We start from the raw sequence: 20481 nt of genomic DNA, 5'->3' as shown, positions 1-20481 counted from the left end.
GAAGTAAACAAACCGAACCTAACCTGTTATTGATTCTAGATCTTACGAAAATTCACTTTTTTTCTATCTGCATTTTTAAAACTGGTTTTTACTAGTTGAAACTGGTTTTGTCGAATTTCGGGTTTTAACGCTAACATATAGGCCGGTATGGCATAGTTGCGCCCCGCGATCAATTGGGATACCTAGGCATGGCATAATTGCGCCCCGAAGAAATCAGGTAGCAGAAGGGACATGGCATAGTTGCGGCCCGAAGAAATCAGGTAGCAGAATGGATATGGCATAGTTGCGCCCCGAAGAAATCAGGTAGCAGAAGGGACATGGCATAGTTGCGGCCCGAAGAAATCAGGTAGCAGAAGGGACATGGCATAGTTGCGGCCCGAAGAAATCAGGTAGCAGAATGGATATGGCATATTTGCGCCCCGATGGGCATAGTACACACGAAAGAGATTGTCATAAAATAAATTACTTAAAAATATTACAGTGATAGCTGCATTGAAATCAGGTACGCCTAGCATATGATCAATTTTGGGTTTTAAAATAATACTTTTTATTGATCACACACAATAAATGAACTGCATTTTTTGTTTCTACATCGATATCTTAACCCTACGGTACAGGGTTTCGAAAATTGAAACTTAGAACCATTGTCAATTATTAACTCTTTACCCTTTTCACTAAAATTAACATTCATTTTAAATTAACCTCACTATACGCCACATACGGTGTGAAAATCACTAATAAAATGTCAAGACTGCTAAGGCTCCATATTCAAACGGCTCACTTATTTGAATAATTATGTCAGTTGATAAAGTACTGCCAACTTCATGGTGTTCATTTTAACGGTAGACTATTGATAATCACTGCATAAACAGTAGAAAAACCTACGTTCCAACCATCCCGTATTATAAAGATAAATATCAACTTCACGATATCAGTGTCACGGGATTGATATTTGGAGCAAGAAGAACGATACCTAACTTCTCTTCACAATTCTGCAAGACCCTAGGACTGCACAAATCTTTTCTGAATGAACTGGCCCTCCTCATAATTAGAGAGTCAGTCAAGCTTTTACGGAACCACCTATATGGACTCTAGTTCAGTGTAGTGAAAAAGACGCACCATTATTTTTTTTCATATTAGCTTTCATTGCTTCTTTACTTGTAACTTTTTTTATTCTGTAAATTGCCATTGTTTGTTTGTGTACTTGTTTACCTTTTTTCTTACTCTGTTATCTTCATCATCTATTTGTTCTTGTACTGTTTTGTATGCTTTGTTTAATGGCAGCCTCTAATTTGAGGAAGCTCAAGTAAATAAAAAAATATATGCAATGCTGGGCGAATAATCTACGTAAAGATTAATTTAACTAGATTAACTATCTTGCTACCACTGAGATTGGATTCTGCGGGCGCCCTTGTACACAAACATACAAATATGCAAAAATATGTGAACATTAGTCTATATTAAATGGATGTCTACGATTTTTCCGAAAAATATCTACATTTAATTTCCTGTTTCGTTTTCTTTTAAATGAATTCGGATCAGCAGCTCTCTCCTGTGGAATATTTCAACTGGTATTCGCTAGATACACAAGAAAAAAAATGAAATAAAATTTAGAGTGCAGATAGTGTTTAATAAACTGTATGTAAATACATAAATCAGAAGTAAATATTGAGTCAAACGAGAAAACCGTAAAATTAAATCTTTGGTTATGCATATTTCATACGTCAGTTGATATACACAATGTATCAAATGTCAGACGCAACACAGAGAATGCAAAGCAGTACCTCTCTGGTTATGTTCCGCGTTGGGATACAATAGAATGACTTTCATTCGAGTATCCATGTGAATAGGGAAATACAACTCTGGTCACCGTTGTGACTTCAAACGACTGACGAATCAAACGCAACGTTACGCATAGAGGCCTATACAATACATGAGGCTAGTAAGGTATACAGGCGGAAAGCAAGCACTGCCATACATTCTTCAATAATGGATCGAATCCTGAAACACATGGAGTTACAACGTGACGTGTCTAATTTACATTCATTCTATGAACAGCTTACATCAAAGCATTATTGTCAGGTAATTGTTAGAAGATGGCGCACAATAAGCTGCATGGCCACGCTAATCAACGTCGGATATTGTAACCACAGATTAAAATTGCACCTAAACCCTGGTTAAGCATTTTTACGGTGCAACAACCTCGGTTAAGACCTATATATAAAGTTAATGGGAAATGTAGGCTCAAATACACTGTTATATATATTTAATCACTGATCCCACAATTGTTTAGCTATCCATCTGAAATTTGGTACGGATATTCACAATGACTGCCTCCATTATGATATTTAATTACAATACCTTATCATGTCAGGAAGTCTAATTACGAACCCACCTACCCTATCCTAATCTGATATCACAAAATATATGGAACATTTTCTCATGATTAAAGTATGGTTCTGAAATTTTATACACATTTACTTTACACTATATGTATCAATTCCCTGTAGACAGAATTTTAAAACATGAATTGATTTCTTTTTTGAAAATAAATTAAAAATATATATATATTTTTGAAAAAAAATATTCCTTTGCCAAAGTAAAGTCCTTTAAATAATATTCACCTAAAAGCAAAGTTTCTGCAGGAAAAGTTACATTATGCAATAATAAAGGTTTGTGAAAAATTTCATTACTTTATCTCAAATAGTTTCTGAGAAAATGTTCCTTATTGATTGAAATTTTGGTATTGCGGATAACGCTTATCTGTGGCGCGTTAAGTATACCTCTTCATAGAACATTTCGTTATTCATCATCTTTTACAGTATCCACCTCGCGACAATGGAATTCCCTGTCACAAAGTATTAGGGGCTGCAAGACAATAAACACTTATAAATACAGCTTAAAATATAACCTTCTTAGTATTTCACTCCAATCATACTGACTTAAACTATCACTCTTTACATTGTAACTCCTTCCTTTAGACATGCATCCTGATAGTGCTGTATTTTCAAAATTGTCTCACAATAATCTCTTTCTGTTATCTAACATTACTTGAAATATTTTAACATTCTATGTATTTTACCTGAATTCTGCTACATAGTTTGTATTTCAGTGTTTAATTAATAGTTCATAGTATTTTGTTGTTTAATTCGTAAATAACTCTTGTATACATGTAGCTCTTATCTAAATCAAATTGTTGATTTCTTTGTAAGTTCATACATATGTATATATACTTTTTGCTCGTTGAGTGGAAGAGAAGGTATTACGGCCTTAACTCTGCCAGCTAAAATAAATAATAATAATGATAGTAATAATAATAATAACTATTATTATTATTATTATTATTATTATTATTATTATTATTATTATTATTATAACAGGTCGTAAAGTTTGAATATGCATGTCACATGATTACATTTTCTACCTCTTGTGGCCCAGAAAAGGAAGAAGAAGAAGAAGAAGAAAAAGAAGAAGAAGAACAACAACAACAGGCACTGCTGATAGCACACGAAAGATAAATCAATTATTCCAAATCCTGAAGAAAAATCATTTCAAAAAATCAAAAAGCTATAAAGGTGTAACTATACTATATACAACTAAAGATTGAAGTACACATAAACAAAACCGAAATGTATTACTCTGCAATCGCAAGCTAATTACCAAAGCAGCCACCGGGGCGCATTAGTTTCAGCAAGTGAGCACGCAGGGCAGCCATCATCTGATATACTGCAGGCAATATTTCAACACATTCATTAAACTAACCCCTTAAAATGCTCACAGAGGGGTTAAAAACAAGACTTACATGATTTTAATAAAATTAAAATGTTATTAATATAATAATTTAGATTCTACTTACGTCAGTGAACTCTTATACCATTAATCGGAACTTGATAGCGGCTCTATCCCCTCCACATCCGACACAAACACAACACTGTAACACACGCCTCGTGTACAGACTGTTTTAAAAATAGGCTACTACAATACAATACACGAACAAATTGTTGCGTCTGACACATTGACCTCGATCTCAGATGGTGCAACAAATTAGCGCTCTTCATTTGGGGAATTTCTTCGTTCTCTATACCGAATTCAAGTCATAACAAGGTCTGTTACTGTAACATTTAAAACTCTGTACAAAATTAATTGTAGATTATTTAATGTCAGATCAATGGGACATCAATAAAAGGCGTCAGTACAATTTTTAATGAGATTTATCGTTAAAATTTTTGTGAATTTTCGAGTCAGCAGTCGGAAAATTCTACGTTGAAAATATTTTTGTATTCATGGACAGCTTTTCGCTGCGAGGAGGCCTAATTACTCTGTGCGGCTATTTCACCCAAGGTTTCCGACCCCAATAATTGGCGAATTATTGGCGTATGTGCAGCTACATTGCTGCCAAACTGACAACGTATCATCGCACTGCGTAAATCAGCATTGCGTCCAGAAACTTTCATGTCTACATGAAAAATGTAATGCGTCGTAGAAGGCCACGAAACAATTCCATGACAGTTTTGTAGCTATATTCATTCATTCACTCATTCATTCAGGTATAATATTACTTATTTACTGGCTTTTAAGGAACCCGGAGGTTCATTGCCGCCCTCACATAAGCAGGCCATTGGTCCCTATCCTGAGCAAGATTAATCCAGTCTCTACCATCATATCCTACCTCCCTCAAATCCATTTTAATATTATCTTCCCATCTACGTCTCGGCCTCCCCAAAGGTCGTTTGCACTCCGGCCTCCCAACTAACAATCTATATGCATTTCTGGATTCGCCCATACGTGCTATAGGTCCTGCCCATCTCAAACGTCTGGATTTTATGGTCCTAATTATGTCAGGTGAAGTATACAATGCGTGCAGCTCTGTGTTGTGTAACTTTCTCCATTCTCCTGTAACTTCATCCCTCTTAGCCCCAACAGGTATAATATTAGTAGGCCTATTATTATTATTATTATTATTATTATTATTATTATTATTATTAATTGGCCTTGTGCTGTTGTTTTTGCACGTTAATATTCTAAACAAATAAATAAATGAAATTATTATTATTATTATTATTATTATTATTATTATTATTATTATTATTATTATTTAATGCAGTTATGCACTTAAATGTAACAAGCATAAAGAATTTACTAGGAAATGTGGACAGTATTTAAGTTTCTTTGCTTTACAACGTTGTTCTTCTAGACTGACATAAAACGTTTTTCTACTGTAAATGTTCGAAAAGTTCTGTTATTTGGAAGATGAAGGCAATACACACACACACACACACACACACACACACACACATATATATATATATATATATATATATATATGGTGTGGTGTGGTGTGAATACTTAGTGAAGTATTAATATAGATCTCACACTGTTATATTTTGTAATATTTAACAATGTTACTATAGAATAAACATGTTTTTAATTTTTTGACAAACTGTAAAAACTGACATACAACGTTATTCTAGGCAGCCATTCAATAATATTATCAATATTCAAACGTATCAGACTGTAACCTATTATTAAGAGTGTTCGAGAAAGTTACTTATTAGTACATGCTAAAGTCGGGAAACAGTATATTTCATGAATATATGAAGTTGGTAATGGAGGTAATGATGCTTCAAAAGGAGTTATTTAGACCAATTTCTTGTGAAACGTACTTAAGAAATATTTATGCAATGTAGCGACCCTTTATTTATGTACTAGAGAGGTAGCTGCAGGTCTGCCGATTACTATGCGCCTGCTTGAAGCCTGCAGTCTGCTGACCTACTTTTCCCCTCCAGTTGTTTATGCACTACGCGTCGCCATGTTTGCATCACTTTATTGGTGCATTTATTCCCTCTAAGGCTCTCTTTTGCTCATGAGACTTTCTAAACTGGGAAGTGGTCTCAGTCTTAACTAGACGGACAAAGCTCGAGACTGGAAGAAAGAAAATTGTTGTCAAGGGAAATAGTTCTGCTCTGCCAACATCAAAGTAGACAACACCACAGAACACTGTCTGATGTTTGTTTGATAAATGAAGTCTGCTGAGGTTCTCCAACAGGACTCTATTTGTTATATAAAATTCCGGTGTAATATACTGAGGTATTTTTTCATATAAATAAATCGAAAAGAAATTTCATATCATATCTTTCCCATACTCCTTTCTGTTTTCTTTGGTATGTCAATGGAAATTTCTAGTGAGGAAGAAACGTAGACCAGGGTAATTGTAAAGACTTTTCACTGATTTCAAATATACGAGTATTTCAACATTACACGACCCTCAGTAACGTTATAGTAATATGCGTTACAAGAGCGGTATGTTGATGTTTTCATGTTCGAGGAAAAGATTGAAAAAGCGAAACGTAGTTGAGCTTTCTTAATTTCCGAGAACATGAAAACAAACATACCGCTCGTGTATCGTACATTATTTTGTGCGAAGATCGTTTATTACATACCTGAAAGACGAATTTCTAATTAGTTCCAATGAAATCTCCATCTTGGTTTCTGTTCAATGACGGCAACTTTTAAAAATTAAAATATCTATCTTCAACATTGTTGCTATAAAATGTTTTCTGTGTTTACTATATTCCAGCAGGCCGTGATGTACGTCTGTCTTTTTTCCCCCAGTCTATAAATGCGAACTTAAAACAAACGGTAAGGTTATGTAATGATTTATTTTTCATTTTTATATTTTAACAATATTATTTATATAACATATTGCAATAATAACATCGGCATCTGGAATCTTGTTGATTTTTTCACGGCTTCCTTAATTACTTGCATTACAAATGCAGTAACTTTTGTGGTGTTGTAGAGTTTACTTAATTTTTGCAAATATTTAAAAACAATAATTAACAGTGCAATTTAGGTGAAATTGCAGTGGTAAGTTTCCAATTTATAATTATTACTATGTTAAACGTCTCTAAAAATAATATGTTGAAAGCCTAAAGCAGTCAAATGAATATGGCGCTTAAGCGGTAAGAAGAGGGAAATTGTTATGTGTGTTACGTTTGGAATACTGAATGTGATATTTCACACTTACCGCGTATTGCTTTTGTGCGGAAAGCAAGCAAATACGCACGATCTCGCACAAAGAGTATATGTACGTGAACGACCACAAATATTATCAGAAAATACAGGCTCTAAATTTCTAAAATTTTATAAGAAAATGAACTCACAATTGGACAAAATTACAAGGTACCACAACAAGACTAATTAGAACTTAAATATGCTGATAAAAGTATAAAAAAAGGTTACTAATAATATTTTTCAAACCAGTTTTATAAATGTATGAAAAAAAAATTCTGCAGTTGCATCATTTGGTAACCATAACACTGTTATGTCTCTCTGACATCTTTAGTATTTTTCGTGCATGTAATAAACACTTATTTCTGAAAAGTAGACAACTCTCACACATGTAGAGTTGTTTACTTTAATACAATTAATTTTTATTTGTCCTATATAATAGTACATTATGCAACGAGCCTATAATGATAGTAATTAAGAATCGAAGCCTGCAGTCTTCTCGCCTGCGCTCGTTTCATAATTTTCATACGAGCTTCTTAATTACCATTATAGGCGAGTTTCATACGACTTTTTATGCTCGACCATATTTCTAACTTGAAATTACCGGTATTCAGATGTATTACACTTTATTTGTAACTGACAAGATCGGAAGTGACCTTGTTCTAGGTCGTGAATTGTGAGATGTGCGCAGACGCGAAAGTATTGATTTTTTCCGAGGAACAATAATGTCATTGACCTTGACGTAGTCCCGTTAAACTTGATAATATTATAATATTATAACCTTGATTATTGAATTCGACATTGAAAAACGAGATGACAAATTGAATTTATTTGAATATTATTTACAATTAACGCTAATTATTATAGTAACAGAACATAACCTTCTGCGACAGTATTGGATTTCCAGCCTCCGTGACTTTTCGCTAATTCTCTTTCGATTGCATATCCGAGAATAATCGATACTTGCGGGTTTATCACGGTACGAAGCTGACTTGTCATTGGCTGAACACATGTAAGCTGAGTTATCATTGGCTGAAGACCTGTACTTTAATGAGTAGATGTACTTTATTCACACGCATTAAAGGACTGCTACCAGATGTATAATTAGTACATTTCGGCATGGTCGAGCATAAAATATATTAAAATTTATATAATATTTTGTGACCTAATTTTTCTATTTGCAAAGAAAAGGGCATTATTATAGTACTTTTTGCATGAATGCATGTTAAATAAGTTTGCAAAATTTCAGAATTCTATCTCTAATGGCTGTGGAGTTATGAAATAATGTGTGAAAATATTCAAATTTTGGAAAATTTAATTTAAACTAAAAAGTGAATACTAAAAAATATTATTAGTAACCTTTTTATATTTTTATCAGATATTTAAGTTCTAATAAGTCTTGTTGTGGTACCTTGTAAGTTTTGTCCAATTGTGAGTTCATTTCCTTATATAATTTAGAAGTTTAGAGCCTGCATTTTCTGATAATATTTGTGGTCGTTCACGTATAATATACCCTTAAGCATGACAAAGAAACGTGTTATTTTCAGATCTTTCTTTTCCCTGAAAATGGGTTTAAAATAGCAAGGTTGACTTTTTTCATCTTTTAATTGCTAGTTTACGTTTACCCCGCCTGTTTACATTTACCCCTTTGAGAAGGGGGTAATTGTAAACACCAATTTTCGCATGGGCTATAAGACACTGAACATTTTTTGTTCTGTTTCAGAAGAAAGAGCTGTACTCCTTCCAACTCCAGTTTTGGTACATTTCGTCCCTTTAACCTATGATCTATGCCGGATATAGGAACTCCGTACCTCTCCCGAGCTTCGCGATAACTGTAGTTACCATTTTTCATATCTGTGACAACCCTCTCTAAGTCCTCTTCAGTGTAGTTGGGTTCGGGTCTCTTTGATTACTGAAAAGTAGGGGAGTTAGGCCTAAAATGACATACTTGGGTAAAATGACATACTATGTGTTTTGTGAAAACACTGTAAGCTGAGTTTGAATTTACAGCTCTATAGTGCACAGAAGCTGGAAACAGTAATTACATCCAAGTTTTAGCAAGCGAAGGCGCTTTTTGGTGAAGCAGGTGCAACTAAAGAAAAAAAGTGCAAGACGATATAATATTGTTGAGGTATGTTATGTATTTTTTGTCCTTTTAAGCTTCAGATATTAGTGAAATAATGTTCATGACTGAAAACATGAATATTTCCCTCTATAAAAATCATTAAAATATCCAAATTCATGAAGAGGTTAGGTCGTACTAACACTACTTCTTATTCTTCCTCATTCCGGGTAAAATGACATACCACCTACTTGGCTAAAATGACATACTATGCCATTTTATCCAAGTGCATGTTTCTGACTGGAATTGAGAAGCCATATATTATGGGCGATAGCGATTTGCAAAATTGGCGTCAAATTTGTTTAGAATGGCTGATTATTGATTACTTCTGTGAAATTATGTAATATATAGTGGCATTTCTCTCATTGCTCGACTGAATTTTTCGTAAAGCTAACTGATTTTAAAATAGGTGAGATGGGGATTTCTTTAAAATATATAAAACCCTAAAGTTTCTAAAATAAATATATTTTCAATATTTATATGCACTGCATTTTGTTACTCTGATTTATCCTCTTATGAATGAGCTAAGCTTAGCGAGTCTGAAGTTTACTTGCACCTACTTCACCAAAAAGCGCTTTTGTGGAAAACATTGTAAGATGAATAATTTCGAGGGAAAAATTGTTCCGGAGCCGGGTATCGAACCCGGGACCTTTGGTTTAACGTACCAACGCTCTACCACTGAGCTACTCGGGAACTCTAACCGACACCGATCCAATTTTTCCCTCTATATCCACAGACCTCAAAGTGGTCTGACAACCGTCAAGCAACCAACTTCGAGTGCACACTAACTCCGTGTGACTTAAATTGTGGTTTTCTGTTAACGAACAGTGACGTGTATTATGCAAATCAAGATTTTCAGGTATAAATCCCTGTAAAGTTGATTTGAATAATTTCGAGGGAAAAATTGTTCAAATCAATTTTACAGGGAGTTATACCTGAAAATCTTGATTTGCATTGTAAGATGAGTTTGGGTTTACAGCCCTATAGTGCACAGAAGTTGGCAACAGTGATTACATGTCATGTTAGCCTTCCCTCGTCACTGCAGCCACTTGATGTCTCTTTCTTCGGACCTTTGAAAACGTATGATCAGGCCGTTACAAAGTGGCTGAAGAACCATCCTGGATGGGTGATTACACAGTTTCAAATTGCGGACTTATTTTCTGAAGTCTATGGAAAAGCTGCAACCATCATCAATGCATTGGGTGGATTTTCTTCAACAGGAATTTGTCCAGTCAATTCGGACATATTTCCTGATCACTTATTTAGTCCTGCAGCGCCCACAGACAGACCTCTAACGAATGCAGCCCCTACAGACGGGCCAAAGGGTGCAACACAGAAGAGCAGTTCAACAACAAGAAATGCAAAAGAACATATGATAGAGCCATCACCACTAACTGCACCAGCTGCGGAAGCGTCACAAACGAGGCCTTCAGCTCATGTGACACAGCAAGAGATCTCCCCCATTCCCTGTGGCACTAGATCTGTAGTGAGAAGAAAGAGAACACATGAAGGGTCCCATATCGAGCATCTCTTTTATTAACCATTTAAAATTAAAGGAAGCTAAAAGAAGAGCTGTAGAAGAAAGGCGTTCAGCAAACAGAGGAAAAACATAGCTTCAGTTTGATCTAAGCAATGGGGACCAAGATGAAGAGAGTGACTTCGATGGTGATGTTGATAACGTTGCACCTTGTATATACTGTAATGAATTTTACAGGCAATATAAACCAGAAGAAACATGGCTACAGTGCAAGAAATGTTTCTCATGGGCACATAATGAATGTTTAAATGTATCTAAGAGAATAAAAACTTTTTTTTGAACTATGTAAAAATTAACTTAAGTGTGTCATTTTACCCTAGTAACTTGGGAAAAATGACATAGTTTGCCTACTTTCAAACATACATTTCAGTGAAAGATTGTCAGTATTTTCCACTTTCTGTTGATCTTAATATATGTGTTAATATTGTAGTATCAGTTATATATAATTGGCCAAAACAAATTTGGTAAGAATGCATATTTTTTTCAAGATTTCCTTAAGGTATGTCATTTTAGGCCTAGTTCCCCTATGAAATATAACCATAGTAAGAACATGTTTACAATTAGCCTCAAGCAATTAAAACTATGGGGCGAATGTAAACAAGTCAAAATTTAATGAACTGTGGTCATGGGAGATCTCAAAACCATTGTAATAAATGTTATAACTACTATACGTTACTCATAAAAACAATATATTCTTAAAGAAAATAGCACTATACATTTACTTACAATGCCAAAAATGAAGGTGAAGCAAAATTCTTTCTCAAAATGTTTTTGTAGACTCTGACAAAACATTCGTTTACAACTATGCAGTTACTCCTATTTGGCGCCAAACTGCTTTGTAGGCTAGCCAATATATTAATTTAAATATTCCCCGAATTAAAATTTTATATTGACAGTTATGTATTTCTCAGAGCATTTGTTTACAATTACTCCCTCTTTACAATTACCCTGGTCTACCCTATATTTCATAAACCTAATTCTATCATTGCGCTATGGAGATCTATTTTTATCGCATATCTACGAAGTAAACAAATAAAAATATGTATTAATTAAATCAAGAGAAATTCGAGGCAGAAGAAGATATCAGGTAAGAGACAAAATTAAGACACATGGAGCGCATGCGGAGACTGGGAGGAAGACGGAAAATAGGAGAGATTGGAGAATGCTGCGTTTGCAATGAATGGCCTGCCACTGAGCAGCACTTTATTCCTATAAGGATAATATGAACGAAGATTCTGATTTGGTAGCTTTGTTATTTGTTATTATGATCAATGATTTTCCATTTAATATTGATATCGAATCTGTTTTATTTGCAGATGATACCACACTTTATGCTACTGATAGGAATGCGAATTAATTGAAAGTAACGATCACTCAATATTTTGATAAAGCTGCTTCTTGGTTTTTGACTAATGGTCTTTGCCTTAATGACAACAAGACTCAAGAGTATTTATTTTCGTTGCGTAGAGAGGTGTGTGATAATACCCTTCAATAGGTTAAACTCTTGGGTGTTGTTCTTGACACCAAGTTGACATGAGAAGGTCATATTAATGACCTGCGTATTAGATTGTCAAGAGAAATCTATTTATTAAATAGACTTAGATACCTTGCACCTAATGAATTTCTTTTTAACCTTGTATTTTGCTTTTTTAAAGAGCCTATTTATGGTATTCATTTGAGGGGAAATTGTCAGAAAATTGATCAAGTACTTCTTTTGCAAAAAAAGGCAATACGCATTTTGACTGATTCTGATTTTGATGCTCACTGTAGACCTTTGTTTATTTCTGAAAGAATTTTAACTGTTGTGAATTTGTATATTTCCCATTGTTTGAATAAAATTAAGTCAAATTTAAATAGTTATTATCCACATAGCGAGATTTATCATTATGGAACAATACATAATTACCACCTTGTGACCCCTAGGGTAATATTAGCCAAGTCTAAATAATGGTTTACAAAAATTGCATTGTCTATGTTTAATAAACTTGCTCATAGTGCACATTTTGTTAATTTTAAGGGGAGATGATGGTATTTTTAAAAACGTTTTTCCTATTTGGTGTAAAATATTAATTTTTTGTATGTAGAGAGCTCATAGCTGTAGGAACTCAACCAAATATAAATATTTTGAAAAACAATTTTTTTGGGGTCCAAATTTGAAAAAAAAAATATTCCCAATGCAGGATTGTACCAGAACCGATATATCTAAACCATTTTTAAAGATAGATTCAAACTTTTCTTTGCAATATATTTGCAAAAGCATGTTCTACAAACTATCTGTAACAGAATTTTGATATTAATCCATACGTTTGTAAAACAAACAATTAAAATTTAATAACACTTTTCTGATTTCCTTTCTCGCAAACAAAAGGACGTTTTTTTAAATTAAATCAATTAACACAATTCTGTTACAGAGAAATGTTTCCTAATAGTCTAAAGAATGTGTGTTCTAAATATCATACATGTATCTTTAATGGTTCAGAAATTATATCCAAAACCGATAAAAGCGGGCGTGTGATTCAAAAATCCATAGCGCAGGAAGTTTAAAAATGAGTCTCAACATCCGATAAGGGCACAGATACCCACAAAATGTTATGCAATGCATTCCATACATATCAAAGAGTATTAAACAAAATTTTTTTTTTGAAAATGTAATTTACCGGAAACAACAATAAAAGTGGACGGGTGATTTAAAAATCTATAACGCAGGAAGTTTAAAAATGGAGACTCAACATCCGATAAGGGCACAAATACCCACAAAATGTTATGCTATGCATTCCACATATATCACAGAGTATTTTAAAGATTTTTTTTTAAGTTACTCATTTTTCATCAAAAAATACCATCCTCTCCCCTTAATACAGAGGTGTGTTATTCGTGACTGGCTAACCAAAAACCCTTTTTATGATATAAATGAATATATGGAAACTAGTGTTGATATACTATTTTAGTTTGTTTATCTTGTCTTTTCTTTTCACTTTGTCTACGAGTATGTATCTGTGATACCAATAAATCAAAATACAAAGGAATGAGTGAATAATAGATATACATATCGATGAAGACAGCAAAATTTGCTTGTAACTTTAATAGCAGTTTTTTCGTTCGTACAGGATGTAAGTTTTGTTTTCTGCTGGTCGAGCAAATTTTTTTATGCTGGATGAGAGAGTTTTAGATATCTGGGAAAGTCGAGATCAATCATCGCGCTAGAGGCTGGGTTTTGACGAGCTTTATCAGGGTTACCTCGTTGTATTTTTTCCCTATGGAATGCTCAGTTAGGAATCGAAACTCTTCAAAGTAGTAGTATGTACATTCTGTTATGTTTGCTTTAACTTCTATTCTATAGCAAATTTGATCTTTCTTTCTTTCTTCAAAATGCACTAACTTATTTCTTTTAAAGCAGAAGTATGCGTACATTCAGAAATTTCCTATTGCGTCTACAAATGCCAAACAATTATCAGATCCATTTTTAATCTTGCGTACACTACTTTTAACACTTGAATATAAGTAACTGATTAACTAGCGTACTTACTCGTGTTAATTATGTAAGTCTACACCATCCTCAGAGCCTACTCTGAGGATGGTGTGATGAATCACCGAAACAGCTGTAAGCCGCACAGACTTACATAATTAACACGAGTAAGTCCGCTAGTTAATCAATTAATTATCAGATTGTACAATTGCAGATGAGGAGGCGAGATCTGGCGTGTGAGCTTTGCGAGACGGGAATGAATGAGCTATCAGAAAGAGAGTTCCTTTCCATTTCTTATTTGCTTCTCCTCTCTGCATTTGTTTCTTGTATATGTCTATTTCTATGCTGGTGGTTCTGGTAGAGAAGGCCTGATGGCCTTAACTCCGCCAGATAAATAAATAAATAAATAAATAAATAAATAAATAAATAAATAAATAAATAAGTAAGTAAGTAAGTTAAGTAAGAAGTAAGTAAATAAATAAATACATAAAATAAACAAATGTACAATTGTGACTGTGTCGTGTATAGTTCCTGGGATAGCTCAGCCTGGAGAGCATTCGTGTACTATGCGAAAGGTCCCGGGAACGATACCTGGCCCCGGAACAATTTTTCCTCGAAATTATTAAAATAAATGTACAATTTCTTAAAACTGACCAAATCCTTTCCCTTATGTCCCCCAACCTTAAAACGCTAAGTGAAAAAAATGTATTAATAGGATTTGATAATGGTGAAATATTTTTATAATTCTCGGCTACGTAATCTACCAGTCCACACCTGTGGAATAACGGTTAGCGCGTCTGACCGCGAAACCAGGTGGCCCGGGTTCGATTCACGGTAGGGGCAAGTTACCTGGTTGAGAAATTTTCCGGGGTTTTCCCTCAATCCAAAATCAGCAAATGCTGGGTAATTTTTTGTGTTGGACCCCGGAGTCATTTCACCGGCATTATCACGTTCATCTCATTCAGACGCTAAATAATCTAAGATGTTGATAAAGCGTCGTAAAATAACCTAATAAAATAAAATAAAAAATATATTCTACCAGAAGAAATACGTCTTGATAAAGGAAACATAAATCTGTAATTAGTAATTTACAGCATTTGCAATGTATACATTCTGCATGACCATTGTATTAAGTAATGTCTCAAACAAACCCACTGAAAAATGCTAATATAAAGTTGTGTAATATACATCTAAGTACAGAAGAAGACCGTCAGTAGAGATGAACAACGAGGGAGAATGGAAGACTAACAGCATCCGCAAAGCCGCACGACAGTATTGCCTGTCGTTGACTGCTTGCATGAAACGTTCAAAGACATCGGGACTTCGGGAGTGATCAACTCTCCAACGTCAAGCAGCCTCGAATCGTCACAGTTGTTTATACCAGACAGAACTTTTATCTGCTTTGGCAACTGTATTAGCAATCATGTAGCTTATTTGAAACATAATTTCTAACTTTCAATGTAGTAATCAATTCCCAATCTTTATTTAATTACTAGGCCCTTATTAAGAGGCTACGGAATTATTTTTCTTATGTTTGAAATCGTATATACAATCGCAAGTAAAACAAAAAGTTTTATTTAAGGCTGTTTTATGTTTCTTAGAAATTCAAATTTATTTGAGATTTTTTTTATTTATATAATCATAGGTAATATCTGATAGTAGAACCAGAACATTTTGATAACTGTGATACTGTTTTCTTTTCTCTTTTTGTCTCAATTAAACATCACTAATGTTATTTATTTCAATTATTTATGTTATTCAAAGTTATTAAATCTTTCCACGTCGACAAAATGTTATTTCGAGAATGATGAGCGAGACTCGAAGCGCACGAGAATGACGAGACGAGACTCCAAAGACAAAGAGCGTATTCCGAATCTCAGCGCTGAGCAATCTGATGGCATCACGGTGTTCCAAATTCCAACGATGACGTTACTGATGCTCCACCGGTGTCGCACCGGTGCCATCAGCTTGCAGAGGTGGTAGCAGTCTCCATCAGCCGCCATCAGTGAATCTGATTGGTTCTTGTATAGGGCGGGAATTAACAGACGAATGACATCGTGCACTGTTGTGTCATGGCGGTGTATTCTGCTGAATTGTTTGTAATGAGCACAACGTAAAAACAATATGTTAATGGCTTATGAGTAAACGTGTCAACGGACCAGTTATTAGTACCGGTTCAAGAAATAAATTGTTTATGCTCTCTTTTCTTTGAATGAGATGACAGTACAGAAATTTCGCAAAATCTTGCTAATGTAGTACAGGCAACAACTTGTACAGCCGCCATGACAGCCATTGAACCTTCCAGCAATTTTGTTCCTATTTCGCAGCAGCGTGACGTCATTGTGGTCCACCGGTCCGGTGAGATCCGGAATACGCTGAAATGTAACGAACACAGCGAGCAAGAGCGTCAGTTAGTTTTGTTCATCTCTAATCGTCAGGTATTCCACATGTGCTGAAACTCACATCTTCAGCATTTCAGAGTTACATACTCGTTGCAAGTTCAGGGTTTATTTGTGTTAGTCATAACCAGGCAACTAATGTTCGGTCCCGATAATGAACTTCTGGTATACGTCAGTTGCAGAGAGGTCAATTATCTCATTGCTACGCTCCCTTGACGTCTTGTCGCTGTGTAGGGGACCAGAAACTTGCTGCCTGGTCATAACTCATCCACAATGTGACCATTCAAGTCGTATTAACTTTCTAGATGATAGAACCAGTATGAATTTCCGGAAATTTTACAAGGTAAGTTCCAGGAAATTGTGTAATACCCAAAAGTTTGTTCCTGAAGAAAATAATTAAGAAAGCTACCTAAAATCTCATTATCGTAAGTATTTTATACAAAACACAGTCTCGTTTTATGAATATATTTCTTAATAAATTATCACTGGTTAACAGTGATTTGCTAAATGTAAAATTACTGTTGTTTCTCGTGTAATTTCATCTGTCGATTCCAAAATTGAAGTCAGAATTTTTCTACCACCCACCAATTTTTTGTAATTTTACAAAAACGGATTTATTTTTACAGTCTTAACATGCTAAACAAAAGAAAATATTTCAAATATTCCATTTTATTGCTTATATTAATTCTCAGTTGAGCTGGAACTTACATTCATGATTCATGAAAGAAGTTTCGTAACCTGTGTTTTCTTTGTCTTAATTTTAAGTGCGGTAAAAGTATCCAATAAAGTGAAACATACTTCTAAATATTATGTAATTCGCATAAACAATTTTTGTTAGGTTTGTGGTCAGTTAATTCTCAAAACAGGCGAATTACTACACTAGTTAAGAGAGCTTACGGGTGTTATTTTGATTGCAAAATAGATAAAGATAGGAACTGGGCCCCTGAAATCTGTTGTGCTTAATGTATTAACTGGTTGGATAAAAGGATCCTGTCATATGCCTTTTCCAGTTCCAATGATACGTCGGGAACCTAAGGATCATTCAACAGACTGTTATTTTATAGGAACCACAGATCAGAAGATTACAGAGAACACGTCAGCGAGGTGATTAAAAAATATCACATAGTTTGTAGTATCTCTCTCACAACATCTTGGATTCTCATCTATTTTTTCTCTCCTCAAAACCTTCGGGTAGTGAGCGACGAACATGGGGAGCGTTTTCATCAGGAATTTTCTTAAATGTAAAGGTGCTACCAGCAAAAATGGAGCCTAAATATTCTGTCAGACTACTGCTGGACACTCAAAAATGATTTTTCCCAAGCCAAGTATAGCCTACAAATCTATTTCACACACGTTTTATGTACATAAATATGATTTTAGGTACAATGTTACAAGGTATCAATACTAGAAAAATTTGAATGACATTTCATATAATTACTCAAAAACCCTGTGTGATAGAAACATTTTGAAAATAGATTTGAATTCAGCACGACACATGCTATGACGATCATCCAATCTCATTCTTTTAACAAAAAATATGTTTAATTTTGTTGTCAAGTGTTATTTCAATTAAAATATATGCTTCTACTTAAAAAATTTCTTGATAAATAGTTCCTCTGAAAGCAATTTCATTCAATTTTCACGAAAAAAAAAATAGCAAGTAAACTACATTACCTACAATGATATAAGAAAGAATTATGCTTCCTTCTGTCAGATTACTGCTGAACACTCAAAAATGATTTTTCCCAAGCAAAGTATAGCCTACAATCTATTTCACACACGTTTTATTTAAATACAATATATGATTTTAGGTAAAATGTTACAAGATATCAATACCAGAAGAATTTAAATAACATTTCATATAATTACTCAAAAACCCTGCGTGATAGAAAATTTTTGGAAATAGATTTGTATTCAGCACGACACATGCTATGACGATCATCCATTCTTATTCTTTTAACAAAAAATATGTTTAATTTTGTTGACCAGCGTTATTTTAATTAAAGTCCATGTTTTGACTTACAAATTTCTTGATAAATAGTTCCCCTGGAAGCAATTTCGTTCAATTTTCACGAAACAATAGCAAGTAAACTACATTCCCTAAACTGATATAACAAAGAATTATGTTTCATTCTGTCAGACTACTGCTGAACACTGAAAAATGATTTTTCCCAAGCCAAGTAACTTATAGCCAAAAATTTATTTCACACACGTTTCATGTAAATAAAATATATGATTTTAGATAACATGTTACAAGGTATCAATACTAGAAGAATTTGAATGACATTTCATATACAGTAATTACTCAAAAACCCTCCGCGATAGAAATATTCTGAAAATAGATTTGAATTCAGCACGACACATGCTATGACGATCATCCATTCTTATTCTTTTAACACAAATATGTTTAATTTTGTTGACCGGTTTTATTTTAATGAAAGTCCATGTTTCTACTTAAAAATGTCTTGATAAATAGTTTCTCTGGAAGCAATTTCATTCAATTTTCACGAAACAATAGCAAGTAAACTACATTCCCTACACTGATATAAGAAAGATTTATGTTTCATTCTGTCAGACTACTGCTGAACACTCAAAAATGATTTTTCCCAAGCTAAGTATGGCCTAAAATCTATTTCACACACGTTTTATGTAAATAAATATGATTTTAGGTAAAATGTTACAAGGTCTCAATACTAGAAAAATTTGAATGACATTTCATATAATTACTCAGAAACTCTGCATTTTGAAAAGAGATTTGAATTCAGCACGACACATGCTATGACGACCATCCATTCTTATTCTTTTAACATAAAATATTTTTAATTTTGTTGACAAGTATTATTTTAATTAAAGTCCATGTTTCTACTTAAAAATGTCTTCATAAATAGTTCCTCTGGAAGCAATTTCATTCAATTTTTACGAAACAATAGCAAGTAAACTACATTCCCTACACTGATGTAAGAAAGAATTATGTTTCATTCGAAATAAAAAAGTAAAAGCAACTGCGAACGATTTGAAATCAAAACAGTTTCCATTGAAATATATGAGAAAGAAAATCAGAGCCAGAACAAACAAGGATCTGGAGAATAGCAAGATTGGGCGAAAGAGGAAAAGGAAATATAGATAGCAATTGGAACCATTGTATAAAATGTTTGGTATTGTGGCCAAGATAAATGAAATGCGTTTCGACCACATTGGCAGCGTCTCCTACTAGTATTACTTTATCTTTTCAGTCAGTACCACTTCATCAAATTGCTGGATGCCTTAAGATTTCCCATGTGATTCTTATCTTCAAATATCAGAACGCAGGACAACATTCTATCTTGAATTATCCAATAGAATTTTTGGTAGAGGTTAGTTTTCACATTGTAAGTCTGACTATGGAGTTAAATTTCACGAACTGTAGAACTTTTATATTCAATATAAAGCGGTTAAATCTCATATACATCCCAGTTAACGGCCGGGAATAATTGATTGCGATATTCCTGTAGGAGCAAATTACTCAGTATTATTTTTAAGATAACAGAAAGTGATATAAGAGGAAATTTTAATGCAATTATTTCAGCCGTTCAGATATTTTAAAGGTGGTGATATAAAAGATTATATTAACGAACTTTTGAAAGAGCATGACTGAGAAAATGAAGTCTAGCACATGAAGAAACCTTGCAAAGCGAAACCAATTTGTACAGTAAAATTCTGTGGAATAAACGTCAGTAGGCCTATATGAAAAAGGGAGACAAGGCTAACTGGGATTTTCCGTCCTCGGGTCAAAAACCCTAATAGAAGTGATGTTTAACCCTTGCGGTAAATTTTGGTGAAGTCCGGAGGGCTTAATTATAAGGGAACCGTCCCTGGATGTAGAGCTTGAATGTAATGAAAATGCATATTTAAGTTAATTTAAACGTAATACGAATATTTATTTTCAGTCAATGACTTTACTATTAAT

Source organism: Periplaneta americana, chromosome 14 (assembly GCF_040183065.1).
Source record: "Periplaneta americana isolate PAMFEO1 chromosome 14, P.americana_PAMFEO1_priV1, whole genome shotgun sequence".
NCBI lineage: Eukaryota > Metazoa > Arthropoda > Insecta > Blattodea > Blattidae > Periplaneta > Periplaneta americana.
This window is presented reverse-complemented; position numbering follows the sequence as displayed.